This window comes from Trachypithecus francoisi, unplaced genomic scaffold, assembly GCF_009764315.1.
Source record: "Trachypithecus francoisi isolate TF-2019V2 unplaced genomic scaffold, Tfra_2.0 Lachesis_group17, whole genome shotgun sequence".
NCBI classification, from domain to species: domain Eukaryota; kingdom Metazoa; phylum Chordata; class Mammalia; order Primates; family Cercopithecidae; genus Trachypithecus; species Trachypithecus francoisi.
Window position 1 is genome coordinate 100,246,730 of NW_022681462.1, and position 18,231 is coordinate 100,264,960.

The 18,231-nt window shown below is 42.0% G+C and overlaps 1 long non-coding RNA gene across 1 annotated transcript in view; it reads left to right on the top strand.

The window, feature by feature from the left end:
* LOC117062766 overlaps positions 1-18,231 on the top strand; it is an 85,638-nt gene that overhangs the window by 43,123 nt on the left and 24,284 nt on the right. The window contains exons 3-4 of the long non-coding RNA XR_004428571.1: positions 624-780; positions 1,453-1,543. This is a non-coding gene — a long non-coding RNA (uncharacterized LOC117062766). The remainder of the gene's footprint in view (positions 1-623; positions 781-1,452; positions 1,544-18,231) is intronic.

Genomic DNA, 18,231 nt, shown 5'->3' on the forward strand with positions numbered 1-18,231 from the left:
AGACCCACAGTAGTAGTAATATTTTCCCTGTGTTTTTGGTTATGACATGTTCATGTTGCTATTTATGTTTGGAAAATGTCCAAGGTTACCACTATAATGGAATCACTTTCATTTGAGAACAGACTGAAGGTTGGATAGAAGATAGGATGATATAGACAATGCCATGGGAGCGCCGATAGAGTGAAAACTGTGAGAGCTCACTTAGGCTAAAGACCGCACAGTTACCCTTCAATCTGCCCAGACCTCAGGTATGCTTCCTGCATCCAGCTGTCTTGCACTCTGTCGTGCCCAATCCACAATCCCTAAGGATTAGACTGCAGGACTTGAAGGAAGGAAGGATAGAGGCAGCTATGGTGGAGTGTGATCACTTGGCTTGTAATCAGAGGCTACAGAACCAAGATTTTGGACTTTGAGTCATGCAAACTTGAGCCCTCAGCACGACAGGAATAGTACTGCTGAATTCAGAGTTTTTTTTGTGTGTGTGTTGATTAAGTAAAATATTACAAGCTGGAGAACAGAGGCTCTGACCAGTGGCCAGGCAAGGTGATGGGCCTTACGTTTGTGTTAGCTGTTTTCTCATTTTCTTAATGAGTGTTGTATTTATTCCTCCACAAATTCAACAGTGCTTGCCAAGGACCTGCTATGTGCCAGGTGCTGCTGGAGCTGGGAACCTAATGATCACAGTGTCCGCCTCTGCCAGCCTTTGTGTATGTGGCAGGGGTGGTTTTGAGTCCCACCATCTTCCATCCCTGATGCTTGGAGAACCTGAGGACACACAGGGTAAGTGATAGCCCAAATTGGGAGGAACCCTGACACCAGGTCTGAGAGCCTCCTTCAGAGAAGCTATTTGTAGCATCTCGGTGATTTATCTCCCAAATCTTATTAAAAAATGAATGGATCAGCCGGGTGCTGTGGTTCTCACCTGTGATTTCAGTAATTTGGGAGGCTGAGGTAGGTGGATCACTTGAGGTCAGGAGTTCAAGACCAGCCTGGCCATCAGGTTGAAACCCACGTCTTGACAAAATATACAAAAATTAGGTGGGTGTGGTGATGCACACCTGTAATCCCAGCTACTTGGGAGGCTGAGTCAGAAGAATCGCTGGGACCCAGGAGGTGGAGGTTGCAGTGAACTGAGATTGTGCCACTGCACTCCACCTTGGGCAACAGAGCAATACTCTGTCTCAAAATAAATACATAAATAAAAAAAAAGAATGAATGGATCCTGTGATCTGGGGTCTAAATAGTGTTATTTTTGTTGACCTCTTACCTGTGTGGATTTCTTATAGATTTGGTAAAAGAATCTTATTCCCTCAAAAGCAATCCTTAGCTTTATTTCAAGATTTCCCTTAGTATGTAAACCAGAACAAGACATAGACCTGTGAGATACTATGTGAAAAAGGGTACAATGGTCAAACAATTTGGGGAGTGTTTCTTGCTCCATCCTTCTCCTAGAGAGTCCTGGTGGACCTGAGATTTTGGGAAGATGCAGACTCACCGAACCCTAGTGTTGTTTACCTCTGGGGCTGCTATTGGAGTAACAAAGGTAAGGTTATCAATATTTAATTAACCTCTGTGTTGTTTATAAGGGGCATGTATTTTTTATAAGTGAAATAATCCTATAAAATAAAGAAAACAATAAAAAAAGGAGATCCAAAAAAGGTTCTGAGAAGTCCTACCATAAGGAAACCTAGTGTGTCCCAAATGTTTCCCACCAGGTAACACTTAACTGGTTCTTATACCGAATTTTTTGGGAAGTGTTTTCTTAGGAAACACTTCCTAAGTTTGATAAACTTAGACTGATAAACATCAATCTTCCCTGACTGCATAAATCTCAGAATAATTTAACTTTACAGCTAGAAGTAATAAAACATGGCCCCTATGCCTCACTGCGCTAGAAAATAAAGTGATGCCTGCAGAGGTCGTGTGGCTTGCCTGAGGTGATCCAGTGGAGGCCGACCAGAGGCTCCCATCCCCTTTACCAGGAAGGTAAAGCTGCGTACCCCTCACTTTTATCAATAATGACACCGTTAAATTAAGCAAAATTTGGCCTGAGGAGGCCTCCGTACCTAGAGTCCTTAGGTAACAAATTGCAACCTAACTTAGTATGTAACTAACTGAAAGCCCACCTTTGAAGTATACTTTTGTGTCATAACTGAGTCTCAGCCAATCACAGCAGCGGAGCTTCAGTCAGTCCCAGTTCAAATATGGCAAAGGCTGCCTGTAATCAGTCAGGCAGTTTCTGCACCACACTTCTGTTTTCTGTCCATACATGCTGCCTGTGCACTTGCAGAGCAGACAGCTCTCTGCACCTCTCTTCTGGTTCCAAGTGCTGCCCAATTCAAGAATTGTTCTTTGCTCAAACTCTGTTGAATTAATGTATCTAAAGTTTTTCTTGTAACAATACCATTGCCATTATAACAGCCATTAACAACAGGGAAATGTGTACAGGGGATGCTACCAGCTCTGCTGTGCGTATTGTGCTAGGAGCCTTTAACATCTCAAGACTTCAGAAAAGATAAATAATTTTTCAGATCTGGGCTCAGGGACCTGCTGTCACTACTTTGGGCTTTAAGAACATGTTGTCACCCTTTTCTCTCCTGACACTGCCTAACTCCATCAGCAAAGGGTCTGGTGAGGGCTGATTTTAGCTCTCCCAGGCATGGCTGGTATCCTGAGTCCCTGCTTCCTTGACATGCCTTCTGCCTGGCTTCCTGTAGGTCTCTGTAAGTGGCAGGGAAGCCAGATGCACGGGAAATGATGGACTTGAGCATTTCTCCCCTAACAGAACACTTCATAGGGAACTCCTGTGGTTATTAGCCAGCTTCCTCTGCCAAATGAGAAAGCTGGCTGCCCCCTCGCACTCTAGGCTCTTGAAAGGTCCGACTTCTGACTCTAAAAGTGACCCAGATGGGACGCTGAAAGGAATGGTGGTTACAAGGGAGGGGAAAAGAGGCACAGCTGTATTTCTATAGACACCAAATACAGGGGGGCAAAGCCATAGATTTTAATTTTCACACTCCTTAATGTAAAAAATAAAACAAAACAGAACACAACTGGCATGCTTGCAAACACAGGGTCTGAAGTCCCTGTGGGAATAACCAGCCAAGGAAAAGCGAATGTGGGAAGGGGGAATGGGATTGTATCAGGCTTCTTCACAATGGGAGGTCACCTCAAATCATTTATAAAAGGTAAATGCTGGCACAGCCTGGCGGGCCCTGAGCACCATGCTGCAGGTGTGATTTATGAGGGAGAAACTGACTATAAATCAAACCCCTTTGTTTTAAGTAGTAGTTTCAGTGCAGCAGATTAATTTACATGCAAAGAGAATGAAAAAAAATTGCAATGTATTATAATCTACGAATATCACAGAATTAGATTCCAAATTTGAACAAAGCATTCCCGCTGACTATTTGACCCCCACTGTAGAACAAGTGCTCTTGTGTGGTGTTCTTTAGTGGGCAGGGATGAGATAGTGACTGTTTGGATCTTCAGGTCACCAGGGAGAGTGGTTTGTTGGAATCCTGAGTGAAAAGCTTCAGAGCTAGAGACCAAAAAAAAAAATAATTTATTTAGCTGTTGGCATGACCTGGTGGCCAGGCTCTCAGGGTATCTTTGTTAGTAAAAAATCTTGCATTGTCTTCATTTTTGTTACCATATTTGAACTTTGGTATGTTGCTGCTCTTTGTGTTAATAGATTATAAAAGAGGGAGACAAGATTCTAGGCCAATTCTCATCAGCCAATGTGTAGCTGGGGATGAGAGAGAAGAGCCAGTTCAACTGATGCTGGGAATTTCCATCATATGTGTATTTGTTCTATTTATTTGGATCTTTGATTGCCTTACTGTCTTAATGGCTCATGGTTATTTCACATATGTAAACCTTATACTGCTCAAGAGGTGAAAACCTTCCTGAGAGCAGAGCTGAAATCTTTGGTTCTCATATCTTTCTCAAAATGCCTAGCACTTTGTTTGGGAAAGAATAGATTCTCGGGATGCACTTGTTGATTTGAATCAAATGTCTGTGAAAACAGGAGAGAGCCATTGCCATGAATAATCAAAACCCTAGGGTTATTCAAAGCCCTCATTTCAGCTCTTAAATTTAGCTCTCTTTTCCCTCAAGCCTTTTATCATAAATACCATGAGGGGGAAAGAAAGAGGATTATGATATCATCTCTATTTGCCTCTCCTACCCTCCTGCTGGTACTGAAATGATCAGGAGAGTCGAAAAATGCCCAAGAACCAACAGAAGGGAAGAGATGCAAAAGGCTCAGAGAACCATGCATGAGAGGCTTTGCCTAGAATGACTGAGACAGACTGTCATCTTGTAAGCTACTACCTGTTTTTGGTTTGGTGATGATTTTGTACCCATCGTGGGTGCGGTTTTGCATTTGTGTACTTTGGGGTTTCAGGTTGAATTCGAAGTCTATTCTTTCAAGGACGGAAGGGAATTCCTAACAGTGCGCTGACAGTAAAGTTCATGACAAAGAGCATCTGCATGCTATTATTATCGATTTGGGTATTCTTGGATATTTTTATCCTTTTTGCCCCAAAACAAATGATTTTCACTGAATTCCAAATGTTCTGTTTCTACTCAAATTATAGATCATCATGTGAATCTATTAGAGTGATATGACCTAAAGATGGCCTACCGATTGTCAGTATGTTCTAGATTTGCATATAGGTGCTGGTAGGCTATATTACCTGTGGGCAGTGCTCAGTGGATTTTAGCTAAGACAGCGGCCATGCCATAGAAATCCCAGGGGGAAGCTGAGGTTGAGCCAGGCGGGTAAAGGGAGAGCTGGAATGTTTCTGGAACTGCTCATTCATTCCTTCATCAACCGTTTATGAAGTACCTGTTGTAGTCCAGGCATTGTAATTGGTGCTGAGAATATAGTGATGAGGACAATGGAATCTACTCCCCCAAGGGCCTGGGGCTTCTCAGGAAAGAGAGACTCTGGTAACAGAGCATGTTCAGGGCTATGACAAGGATACCCCAGAGAGCCTAGGCCCTGTACCAACCAACCTAGTGGAGTTGATGGGGGCATGGAGGGGTATTGGGACAAGTGTCTGAAGGAGAAGATATTTGACCTACTTTTGAGTGGTTTGTTCTTTAGGCGAAAAGGAGAAAAGGGTGTTTCAGCTAGGCAGAGAGAAACCAGGTTTTGGAAAGACAATATCTGAGTAAGGTACGTTTTCCAAAATGTAAATATGATACAAAATTAAACCTTCTTTAATTGATATCTTAAAACATTGATTATCATGGCACATTAGAGGAGGCACTAGGCTGAACTGCTCAAAAGAATAAATTCTGGTATTGTTTTCCAGACTCAATAGTTAGCACTATTGCCTGGCACAGAACAGAGGCTAAGTTCGTGTTTGAGGAAGAATCGGTTAACGCTTAAATTTTTATGTCCTTGATCCCTTTTTAACACTAAACAATTAGTAGTAGAAGAAAATGTAATTGTAGTTTGCAATTTAATGGCTATCCTGGGTATAAGGATGACCTTTTTACAATCTCTAGTAAAGTTTACTCTGCATTGTCAAAGCCTATTTTTCTTTGTATACAAATCAGCATGATTCTTCTAAAGTGAAAAATAATTTTGCTAAGTGATCCACTGCCTCGCTGACCCAACAGAAAAAAGCAGTGGTTTTTGTTTTTGAGAATGAACATTTTAAAATAGGAGGAGCCCACAAGCTGTGGGTACCCTTTGCGCCACACTCAGAAGTAGGGCACGCATTTCTTGCTTTTCAGACTTCTCACCTACCCACACAAAGAAACCACAAACGGGGAATTAGGACTGAAAGAGTCAAGTGGCGTGGGCTTATCTTCCTCAGCAGGGCCATCTAAGAGGGCACACCACTTTCCAAAAGAACTGAGCTGAGACCCCAACTCTGAAAAACCATCCTAGCTGCACATCTATACCATTTACCACGGGCTGGTAACTTGTGCAGTGTTCTGTTAGATGGAGTTCACTCAATGTCCTCACAACGGCCTTTTGAGAGGGAGGCTATGATCATCCTTATTTTACAGATGGGGACTTTGGTTAAGAGTTTGCTCAGGGTCACCAGCTTGTCGGTGCCAGCACTGAGGCTTGTGTCCTGGTGACCTGGGTGACAGGTCCCATGCAGACTCACATTGTTTTGACCCACTGCCTCCCTCCCTCCATTCTGAGGAAGGTGAAATGCCACACAGTGGATAACACAATCACACTATAATGATGCTAAGATGCTCTGTGGTTAAAAGCAACGTAAAAAGATATAAGGCTATGCTTTTAATTTAAAACAACTTTAAATGTTATAAGAGAATCATGATTAGAATAGGTATTGTTTTTCTCAACAGTTTCCAAGATAGGAATTTTGAGACCCAGAATTTTTAGGAATATTTTAAGGCTCCAAAGATAAGAATCCTTAAGAACTAACTGTGGAATGAGAAACACTGCCAGTAAATATATATTTCCTTCATATTGGTCAAAATATATTTTATTTATATTTTGGACCGTTCTTATATGCATATGATACAACACTCAAAAGTATAAAGAGAGTACACAGAAAAGACGGCCTCCCTTCCTTATCCCATTCCCTTCCTTAGAGGCAACCGGTGTGAGGAGTTTCCTTCTATAGATATTTTATGCATATGTAAGCTTATGTGTCTACATAGGTTATTTTTTATTTTTTGCTGGGGAGGGCACAAATGTATTTATTTATTTGAAACTGAGTCTTACTCTGTCACCCAGGTTGGAGTGCATTGGTATGATCTTGGCTCACTGCAACCTCTACCTCCTGGGCTGAAATTATTCTCCTGCCTCAGCCTCCCGTGTAGCTGGGACCACAGGCACCCGCCACCATGCCCAGCTAATTTTCTGTATTTTTAGTAGAGATGGGGTTTCACCATGTTGGCCAGGCTGGTTGTGAACGTCAGACCTCAAGTGATCCACCCGCCTTGGCCTCCCAAAGTGCTGGGATAACAGGCGTGAACCACTGCTCCCAGCCAGAAATTTACTATGTGTAAATACTTAAGTGCTTTGCTATTTTCACTTTAAATTATATGCTGAAGTTCAATATGAACTTGGTCTACAGCAGCATATTGAATTTCATCAATCTGATCATGAGTTGGAAAAGTGTTTGATTTCTTTATATAAAATTTGCATACAGCTATCTTACTAAATTATTTACTGTTCCTGATAGTTTTTCAATGATTTCCTTTTATTTTCCAAGAACATTTTCCATATAATCTGAATTCCTTTTTCCAAGTTTTATACTTCATATGTATTTTTCTTATTAGTTGGATGACCAAATACCTGTGAAACAGAGTCAGTAGTTGTGATCATGAGCTTTCTTATCTTTTTCTTGACTAAATTGGAAGCTTCTAGCTTTCCTCTATTAGACAGTCTGACTTTTAGATAACACACACCCACACAAACTAAATATACACAAACACATATTTAATTGGCATTTTAAAATAAATGTTATATTTTTATATCCAATTGAGGAATCATCTACCTATTACCATATTTAAGAATAATTAATAAAAATGGATGTTGACTTATGTGAAATGCCTTTTCCATCACATATGGAGATGATCTTTTGGTTTTTCTTTTGATATAATGATTTATATTAATAGATTCAGTGATATTTAATAATTCTTATATTCTGAAATTTATATTGCTTGGTTGCCATGTATTGTTCTTTTAATATTTTTGTTAAGGGTTTTTCATTGTTCTTCTAAAATGAGATTTTCTTGTTTTGGGTCCTTTTTGTTGTTGTTCATCAATATAATGCTGGCTTTAAAAAGAATGGAGGCTGGGCACAGTGGCTCATGCGCAATCCCGGCACTTTGTGAAGCTGAGGTGGATCACTGAGCTCAGGAGTTCAAGACCAGCCTGAGCAACACGTATCTACAAAACATCCAAAAAATTAGCTGTGGTGGTGACATGTTCCTGCAGTCCCAGCTGCTTGGGAGGCTGAGGTCAGGGTATTGCTTAAGCCTGGAAGGTGGAGGCTACTGCAGTGAGCCGTGATTGCCCCACTGCATGACAGCCTGGGCAGCAGAGCAAGACCCTGTCTCAAAAAAAAAAAAGAAAAAAAATTAGCCAGGCGTGGTAGCGGGCACCTGTAATCCCAGCTACTTGGGAGGCTGAGGCACGAGAATCACTTGAACCTGGGAAGCGGAGGTTGCAGTGAGCCGTGATCACGCCACTGCACTCCAGCCTGGGCGGCAGAGCAAGACCCTGTCTCAAAAAAAAAAAAAAAAAAATTAAGAGTCTTTTTAATTTTTTCACCATCTAGAAGAGTTCGAAAGTATGCTGGAGACTTCTGTTTTTTAAAGGTTTGATAGAATTCTCCTGTCAAGCTATCTCAACTCACTGCTCTAGGGGAGGAATTAGCACTTACACAATTCTATTTCTTCTAGAGTAACTGGTCTACTTAGAATTCCTAAATTTTTTGATGAAAGTTTTGATGATTTATCTTTTCTAGAAAATAATTTCACCTACTCAGATTCTTAGAGTTACAGAGAATTCAGTAAAGTGGTCTCTTATGAATCCTAAAATTTCTCCCTTTATCATGTCTTGCAGTGTTTATTTGTGTATTTTTTATTTGTTAAAATTAAGTTAGAAAATAATTAACTTATATCTAAATGTATTCACTTATTTATAGCTCTTGGATTTATCATTATTATCAGTTTTTAGTTTCCTAATTAATTTCATATTTAATGCTTACTAATTCATTCCTGCTGTTATTCTTGACTTGACTTGATCTATTTCTATTATTTTCCTTTGGATGATCTGTTCAAATATTTTTAGTTTTTTCTGTTTATTAACACATGTATTTGAGGTTATGGGTGTTTCTCTAAGTTCCACTGTAGCTGTAACCCATTGGTTCTACTGAATAGCATTTTAATTTTTGCTATTTTCTAATTATAACAAATTTCAGTTTTGATTTCTTATTTAAGTATGAATTGAGAAAAAGCCTTTAAGTTTCCAAGTGGCAGGAATTTGTTTGTTAGTTTTATGTTTTAGTTTTATTACTAATTTCTAGTTTTGTTCGTTGTGATCAGGACATTTTATTATTTCTAATTTGAGGAATTAATTGAGGTTTTCTTTGTGGCCTAATATTTTCTTATCTGTGTATTTCTTTCAACAATTTTCAAAGTTTGTATTTGTTTTAATGTTGTTTTATTACTTTATAGAATATACTTAGTTTTCAATTTCTTAAAATTTTTTTTGACTGTCAATTTTCTCTGGGATATGTTTTTTGATTCTGTAGCTTAAAACATTTTATTTTTGAAAAGTTTTCTTAATGTATCTATTTAGATATATATAAATATAAACATATTTTAACTGTTTCATCTTGGAGATACCAATTAGGCATATGTTGGATATCTTTCATTTTCTCTCTGGCTCTTTTAAACCTTTGCTTATTTTAACTTTATTTTTATTGATTACATTTCTCAATCTTTTGATTACTAAGTCTTGCCAGGTTACCAGTTTCTCTATTCCTCAAAACTGCTGTCAGTGTGGCTTTTGTTTCTCTGATGGTTTTAATTTCTCTTCCTAATCTTTTCTAAGTACTACCAACTTGTTTTATCACCTGTTGTTGGTGAAATATAGTTTCCATGAGTTCTCGCAGCTACTTTGAGATCATATTCTGTCAAGGTGATTTGCTTAATTCTTTTAAACACATGGTGATATGTTATAGATCACACTTTTGAGCTTCTCCATAGTAATATTTTTCTAGTTGATGTTTGTTTTTCATTTATGCAAGATTTCCTTCTTTTCCTGCAGTATTTTTTCTTTTAATTGATCTGGGTGCTGGCTGTTTTTTTTTTTTTTTTTTTTTTTTTTGGCTTATAATTATATTTGAATGAAGCAAATTATTTCTGGCCCAGTTAATTGCAGAGTTACACACTGGAGGGCAGGGCCATGAACGAGTTAGCAGGAATTCTTCACAGGACACGGCCTGTTTGAGGGCATTCTTTCCAGCCTTACTTTGAAAGTCATCTGAAATGTGTAGATGCAACCCTGCCCATAATACGATTTCTTCTGCCTCCTGCCTCACTCACAGTCTGCTTCCTGCATATATGGTGTGTCTGAGAGATTTCCCATCTAGCTCACCACATCTTGCTTTCCTTTTCCGCTTCCATGGAAGCCACCCACTCCCCACCTCTCCCTGCTGTCCCCAACAAGGGAGGTTCATTTGCTTCTATGAGTGTCCCGCTTCCTTTGGGGCCTTTGCCCTCTAACCCTTGTCTAAAGTCTGTAGCCCTCGAACCCTCTCTCGTGTTTGAGTGTAGACTCAGCTTCTCTTCCTCCTATGTTATATTTTGGGTTGCCTAGGCTTCTGAGTTTTGTCACAACTTGCCGATTGGTTTTGCAAGAGGGTTAAAATAGCTTTTTTCTGCTTCATAGTAAAACTGGAATTCTCCATCATATTTTAAGTCTTTGTATTTTAAATATAGAAGAGTCCAAATTTTGGGAAGTGTCATGTTGCAACATGTGTGATATTTGGTATTCTCTATTGGCATTTTTTTTTGGCATTTCAAGGGTTTTTGTTAAATACATAATGTTATATGGGTTATTCTTTATAACTTAGATTATTAAATACAATGTTTTGATATGAAGAAATAATGATGTGATTTGTGAATTCTTATTCTCAGTTATATTTTTTCTATATAAATATAATTTTGATAGATTTTACATGAAAATCTCTTTAAAACTTTCTATTTCTAAATTGATGCCCCATCCTAAAATTCTCAAAATATTTTGTGTTTTAAAACATATACATTAATATAATAAGACATAATTTCCCTTTCTGTGGTTCAAATATTAAGGCCCATTCCCATCTCTCTTTTGTACCATCAGGTGGTGCTACATATGTCAAAATCTTAATGATAAAATTTTCAGGATTATTCTCTATGTACAGTTAATTGAGTTAGGATCTTTGGGTTGACTGACATGATTATTGCATCAAAATTAAAAATAGCATAATTAGAAAGTACAACAGTTTAATGTAATTACACAAACTACAGAAATAAGTATCAACATCATTTTAAATGTTTCAATGTGAATAGCATCATATGCAAAAGTGAATCTGTGGCCTTGTGTAAAGAACTGCTTGTGAGTACCTTATCCAATATTTAACACAGAAATGACATAACCTTCCTTCAATAGCATTTTACCCCTTTGTTCTTTGGTAAGTTAAAGTTTGCCTAGTTTGTTTATCTAGCATCAGCATATGTGATTTCTCCATGTCATATTTGATTTGGGCTTATTGCATTAGCTTCAACCCTTGGATGGAAAATGATTTCTGTAATTTGCTTACCTGAAGAGCTTGGACGAGGAGCTTCACATAACTGCGGCCTCAACACTGTTTTTTCTTTTACATTTACATGTCTGCTCATTATAGAGGTAGAAATGTAATAGACCTTCCAAAAGGGAGCAGGTGACTTTTAGCGTCTCCTGGTTGAATTTCAGTGGCCAGATAGTATATCGAATAGTTTGCATTTAGCAGCAACGTAATTACTACGTTTCTTTAGAAAAAAGAGAGAGGGTCTATGTTATTCATTTCCAAATCCCTGGGGAGTGCTGACAGTTATTCAGTGCTATATTCTCCTAACAGAATTTTCTTTTTTAAAAATGAAATATATGCTTCTTATATTGCAAAATGATAGTATCGCCATGAATGCAAATATTTGGTGATTCCACGTTATATCATTTTTAATATGTCTTTAAAATCATTAAAAGGCTTTCATAACTTTCTTGTTCAACAATCACTGCCGGGCAGTAGACAAACTGGATGTGTAAAGTGAAGATACAGGGAAGTAATTGCCGGGGCAAAGGAGGAGCTGGTTTGAGGAGGTAGAGTGGAGATAAGAAGGGGCGGCCCGTTTTCTGCAGCGGTGGCTCATACAGAAAGCATGGGATGAGACTTGCAAAATAACATCTCTTTGTTCTCATAACCCCTCCCTGGCATGCCCTGGGCCATCTTAGTCTTTGGCTTTGAGCACAGCCCCTGTGGGTCTTGTGTCCTTTCTGCCTCTTCTGGCTCCCTCGGCACGGGGTCTCAGTCACCTTCTGAAGGGACCAGTCCAGCATTCTTCATACTGACCCTTGGGACATGCTCATGATGGTGGAGCCTGGAAAAGGTCTGGCGCTGCCTTAAATCCTGTCTGGAACGTGGCATGGCAGAGGGGAAAAATGGAAGGAACAGAAGTGAGCAACAGAGCGAGACCCTCCTCTTTGTGTGTGCCCCACCTGTCCTTGCAGGAAATGTGCTTGTTTTACCTCTCACCTGCATTTAGGCTCTGGCTCTGGGGACCGAAAGTCAGTGGAGACATCTCTGCATCATCTGCTCAGTAACTAAGAAGGCTGGGTGCCTGCAGCTCCAATGATGGGGACTTTCGTCCCAGCCAGAGTGTTCTGGGGGGCATAGCAGGGAGATGTTTGGGGTACACTGTCTTTATAGCATCCTTTAAATCACACACTTGGCAGCTGCTTGCCCACTTGAGCAAGTGGCCCCCTCATCGATCTGCTCTCACAAGGAGCTATTGTAGCAGGTGGATCTGCTGGGGAGCTCCTCCCAGAGGAGTTGAGAGCCCAGCTCCAGGGTATCCCAACAGACTCCAATCCTGGCCCTCTCCCAGGGGACATCAGGCCTGTGTTGGCCACTGCATTGCAAGCATGCAGAGTTCACTGTTTTTTGTTTTGTTTTGTTTTGTTTTAAGTCCATGGCTTTATTAATTCTCTTGTCCTGAGGCATCATCAATGAATTATTTCAGTTATAGCAACTTCTATGGAGTGTTTCTGCGTCCTTGATTTTTTGCATCCATCTGTCTAGGGCTTACTTCTAGCAGAGAGTGGGGGCAGTGAGAGGGACTCAAATTCTGTGTGGCAACTCTTGGCCCAATACGAGACCCTGATGAGGGGGTGGGAGAGGTGGTGACATGTCCAGCTGGTGCAAGAAGAGGACTGGATGGCACCTGGGCAAATGAGGGAGGAGACCAGGAAGATCAGGACAGAGAGCACTCCCTTGCAGGCCAGGGAGGAGTTTATAAGCAGGAGCTCAGACTTGGCAATTCCTAGGGAAGCTGATGGGTGCTGACTGAGGTTATCTGGAGAGGATGCATGGAATTAAACTTGAAGGCCAGAAGGATTAAGGTGGCTTCTGTTTGGGAGTTTCTTCCCTCCCACGCTGTGGGTGGGAGGAGGAAATGGAAAACGTGGCAGAAAGGACAGGCCAGTGGCTGATGTTGGAGATCAGGGGCAGAAAGCCACGCAGGCTTGGGTGATAGCGGGTTTGCAGGTGGATGTGGAGGAGGGAAACCTGGAAATGGCCACCACTCGATAGCTTTGGATTTGGTGGAGTCCAAGTTTGTCTTGGCAGTTAAGCAGCTGGCTGTAGCCGGAAGAGGGTTCTCATCCTCAGCACTGATCCTGTGTACAACCGTGGACTAGGTTCACCTTTTCTTTGGACGACTCCACTTCCCCTTCTGCACCGGTTGTCTGTCAGGGGTTCTCAGCCTCTGGCTGCCCCAGGGGTGAATTCCAGGTACTGAACTGGTGTTTCTCACCTTCATCAACCTTGTTAGGCTAAACCCTAAGTGTTATTCAAAGTAGTCAAAAGTATTCCCCCCTTTAGGGTTAAAAATAAGGGATGCATCTCTATTGATAAATAAACAGATGTAGGCCTCATGCTGGGGAATGGGGAGTTATCTTTTGATATGTCCGTTTTCTCAAAGCCAAGGGTACATCCAGGTTGTGTGGAGTCGAAAGCTTATACAGCTTTTGGTGCCCTCTTAAAAAAAGAAGTACAGATTTTAAATGCACAGTGAGGTATGGGCATTAAAATTTATTTAGAATGGGGGAAAAACACAACAAATTTAAAAAGTTGACAAATATCACTGTCATGACAGAAACCCCCACAAATAGCACACTATTGCTAGTTAGCTGCCCAACACACCTCTATAGTATATCTTTTTTCTCCAGATTTTTGGCTTCATGTCCTGTGATTGCCTCTTTGTATGACAACAGTTTTGTAGTGTTATTTTCTTTTGAGTGAGAGGAAAGAATTCAGTCTTCCTTCAGGGATGGCTGATGGAGTTTGCTGTGGATTCTCGGTAGTTTAGGGAAGTCCCTTTCACCCGCAGGATTCTTCACTGTGGTCACTGGGACCGCCCCTGCCGTTTCTCGCTTGTGCAGAGCTGCTTCCCAGAGACAACCTTGAGCAACTGTTACCTGTGGGTCTCACTAGGCACGAGCTGTCATACTATTGCCTCAGTGGCTGGTGCTGCTTAGCCAGGTCCGTGCACCACACTGCCCTCCAACCCCCGCCATTGTTGGGGGTGAGTTGGCCCTTGAGAGTGAGATTAGGTGTGATACCTCCAAACACAGAGCAGGACCACAGCAGTTGCTTGTTCAGATTCTTCCTGTTAGGGTCGGAGGCAGGGGCTGGACACTGGTGTGGGGTAGAGATGGCGCTGCAGCCTACCGACTCTGCCCCATGCTCAGGACTATCACCAGGGTGAAGAGGAAGACCCTAAGCTGGGGTAGAGCTGCACGCTTCCTCCTCCTTGCCTTCCTTCCTTCCATGCCCTCCAAGGAGAGCACGTAGGGCCGTGGAAGGGGCCTCGGCAAGTAAGGGACCTGCTGCTTAGGCTGCATCAGCAGATGGCATCTGCTTACAAAGCCGTCCTTGGCTGTCATGACCCTTTCTGAAAGAGAAGACGGATGAGGGATGTTGTTTTTCTTTCCTGAGCCTATAATACAGCAACAGAGATGAGATGTGTAAATGCCTAGCCTAGAGTCTGTCTCATGGTAACTGTTCAGTGACTGGCAGCTACTATGGTTATTAGTAAATTACCATCTGCTTTAATCAGTCTCCTGTGAGTTTCATCTGAACCTATTAGTTTCCCAGAGCCAGCTTGCCCTGGGGAGAAGTCACAAAGCTAAGAACAACTTTAATGATGGCCTCCAGACTCAGTCACTGATACCTGTTTGCTAGAACACTTTGAACCAGGGTGTGGGTCCTGCTCCATGAACATGGTGTGAATTACCCTGTAAAGTTATAATCGGGGTTGTTCATCCTCCTAGTGTGCACTCGCTGCATGGGTTCTTCAGGGAGCACTGGACAAGGGCCAGCGGAGGACACAGGAAAAGATACATGGCTCTCACCTTAATTGATTACCCCAGAGTTGAGTGGATTCAACACAGTGTTAATTAAGATGTTTTGATTGCAAGCGACAGCAATTCTTTTCTATAGCTTAAACCAAAGGAGGGAATTTGTTGGTTCATGCAATTGAAAAGTGTCAGGGCAGATCCATCTGATTCCAGTGAACAGAACTAGAGCAGGGGTTACTGAAATCATAGGGACAGAATCTATCCCCTTCCCTTGGCTTCATACTTAGGGGCATGCTCCCCACATAGTGGATCCAGGAGACTTCAGGCTTCTGTCCTCTCAGGTCAGTAAGCCAATGGAAAGCAATCTTCAGTTTCCTGTTTGTAGCATTCTCAAGGTTGATGCTCTGACTCTACTTGGCCCATATTGGGCCACATTCTCCCTTGACCCAGTGGCTGTGGACAGAGTGATGGAATGTTCTCATTGCCTTGACCTGGGCACCCTATCCTTTCTAGGAGTCAGGACTGCTTGCCAGCCCCAGCCACACTGTCTGGACTGAGAGGGGTTGAGAGGACCCTAAAAGATCAGTATGGTCCTTTCCCCCAAAGTAGAGGCCATAGGTGTTAGGCAAATATTGCAATATACACAGCAAAGCAATGCACAGTCAGAATATGATCAGGCTGTCATCACTGACTGTGGCATTCTATAGAAATGATCATAGGTTCACAGGGCATGGCAAGTGATCAATGAATGTTTCCTGATTCGACCTGCCATCAGACTAGAAGTCCTGGGAACATATACCATTATATTGTGATCATCTAACGTATTGCTTAGCATATACAGGGTTTTATAAGCATTCATCAAATGAATTTGCTATAAGATTTCAGAGAGAGGAGGCATATCAAGATGGATTCCTTTGATTTGGTTCCCTGGGAAACTGAGAATATAAGGTTCTGAGGTCATAGGGCTGTATTCCTCTGGAAATACAATGCAGATGTTTTCCTCTGCATTTGTAAGTTTTTAAATTAAAATTTGAAGGGAGCCATGAGTTTGTGGCCTCTGGTAACAAATTGCCAATTCTGTGAGTATTTGCCAAACCTATTTATTTATTATGTCATGTGAGTGCTTATTTTTTCTTGTATTTTTATACTGATTTCAGATTGCAGAATCTCCGTGGAGACCATGGCAGATGGATTTCAATATATGTTCCCTTATACAAACAGCATGCTAATTTTTCCTGAAGTTATCAGCTCTTTCATCCCCACCTGTCTGTACACCCAGATCCCATCTCCAGTCCTGCATCAGCAGCCACGTGGCAGATCATATCAAATTAGAGGTGGTGCTTCCTCCTGTGGGTCCTCGTAGCATCTTCATCCTTTGCCATGACCTTTCTCTCACTGAGGGACACTTGTTTGCCAGCTAGGCCACGAGGACATACTGATGCCTGCACCACCTGTACCCAGCACCAAGGTCCGGCACATACTAAACACGAAAGGAAATATCCACTGACTGAACGCATGAACAGGGCTAGTTTGTGGAATATTCCCTTTGAAAGATGGTGAGGGGACAGTTAGGGATTGCTCTGGGAAAAATTCTACTGAATGAAAGCAGAGCAGCTAAACGTATGCTAGACAGTAAACAAGTGGGAAGTCCTGTTTACCGAGGATTTATTACTCAGCACTCTCAGGCCCTGTGGACTCCCAGAAAATAAAATGAGAGGCTTGCCTGGTTCAGGAGCTCAGCATTTGATGGAGAAGGCATTAGGAGAAAACACATAGTAGCACAGCCCTCAATCCACAATAGAGCCAGGCATGGGCTGCTTTCTCCTTTCACCGAGTGAAGAGTTCTGCAGAGGAAGCGGGCCATGAGCTGGGTCTTGAAGGCTGATTTATGTCAGGATTCTTCCAGAAGCAATGACAGGAAACTGAATTCAAGCAGGTTTAAAGTAAAAAAAAAAAAAAAAAAGGATGGAGGAAGGACTTTATTGGCTTTGCTTACTGAAATGTGCCAGGGAGTCAGGAGCGGAGAGCTGGGTTGGTTGGCGTCATCGGACCTGTTTGCTCTCTGCATCGCATGACTTCGGCTTCCTCTGAGACTTTGTTTTCAGGCTGCCCCCATGTAACCCCCAGCAGCAAATGTCCAGGCTTAATCCCAATGGGCTTTAATCACGCCTGGCCCTCATCAAACTCCAGAGGACGCCAGGCTAGCACGCTCACTCCCAGAGCTGGGGCGGGGTCAGCGTCTCCACCTGTCAAGGATGCACACTGAATAATGAACACATGAGTGCTTGAGTCAATAGACACATTGATGGCAGGATTGATTGGGATTTGGGGAAAGCAAAGGCATAGTGTGTAGAGAGACATGATTGTAGCTTCTGTGGCTGTGAAGGCTCGCACTTGAAACCCCAAAGGAGGTCCAAGAACTGGCTCTTGGATGCTCTGCCCCACGTGGTCTCCAGTGCTGAACACACACAGGACACAGACTTGGCCCAGCGTGTGGCACCCGTGGTGCCTGTGGATGGAGGCACACATACTTTCTTTAACTGAGCAGGTACAATATCCACTCAAGGCTTAGGCTTCTGGACTTCAGTTGCCCCTGGATTCCTGAGGCCAAGAGTGGGCTCAGGTGCATTACAGAAAACAAGGATGTGGACAAGCTGGGCTTTAAACCTGAACTCTAGACAAAGCCAAGCCTATGTTCCTGATGAGATGGCTGAGACGTGCGTGCATTTCCAAGTGTTAGCACCCTAGCCTCATCTGCACAATCTTCCGCCTATATTCTTGTCTTCTAAAACTGTAAGCTGTGACCTCATTTGTTCTCAATTGAGTTGTTGACTCAAGTCTGGTTCTTGACAATGCCTGGGACTGACTTTGCCCTGGCTGAGCAGAAATTCTGTGATCAGCACTCTGGTACAGTTAGGCAACCAGCTGAACCTATATTTCTTTTATTTCTTAGAAACCCATAAGAAATCATGTCACTTTAATTGCTGAATGCCAGAAATGATGATCTAGACTGTAGACTTTGCCAGATTCCAGAGTTGGGTTTGAATTACAGCTTCTGGACTATGAACCTGTGTGAGCTAGGACATTGGGAAGTGCTTCTTAGCATTTCCAGGACAACA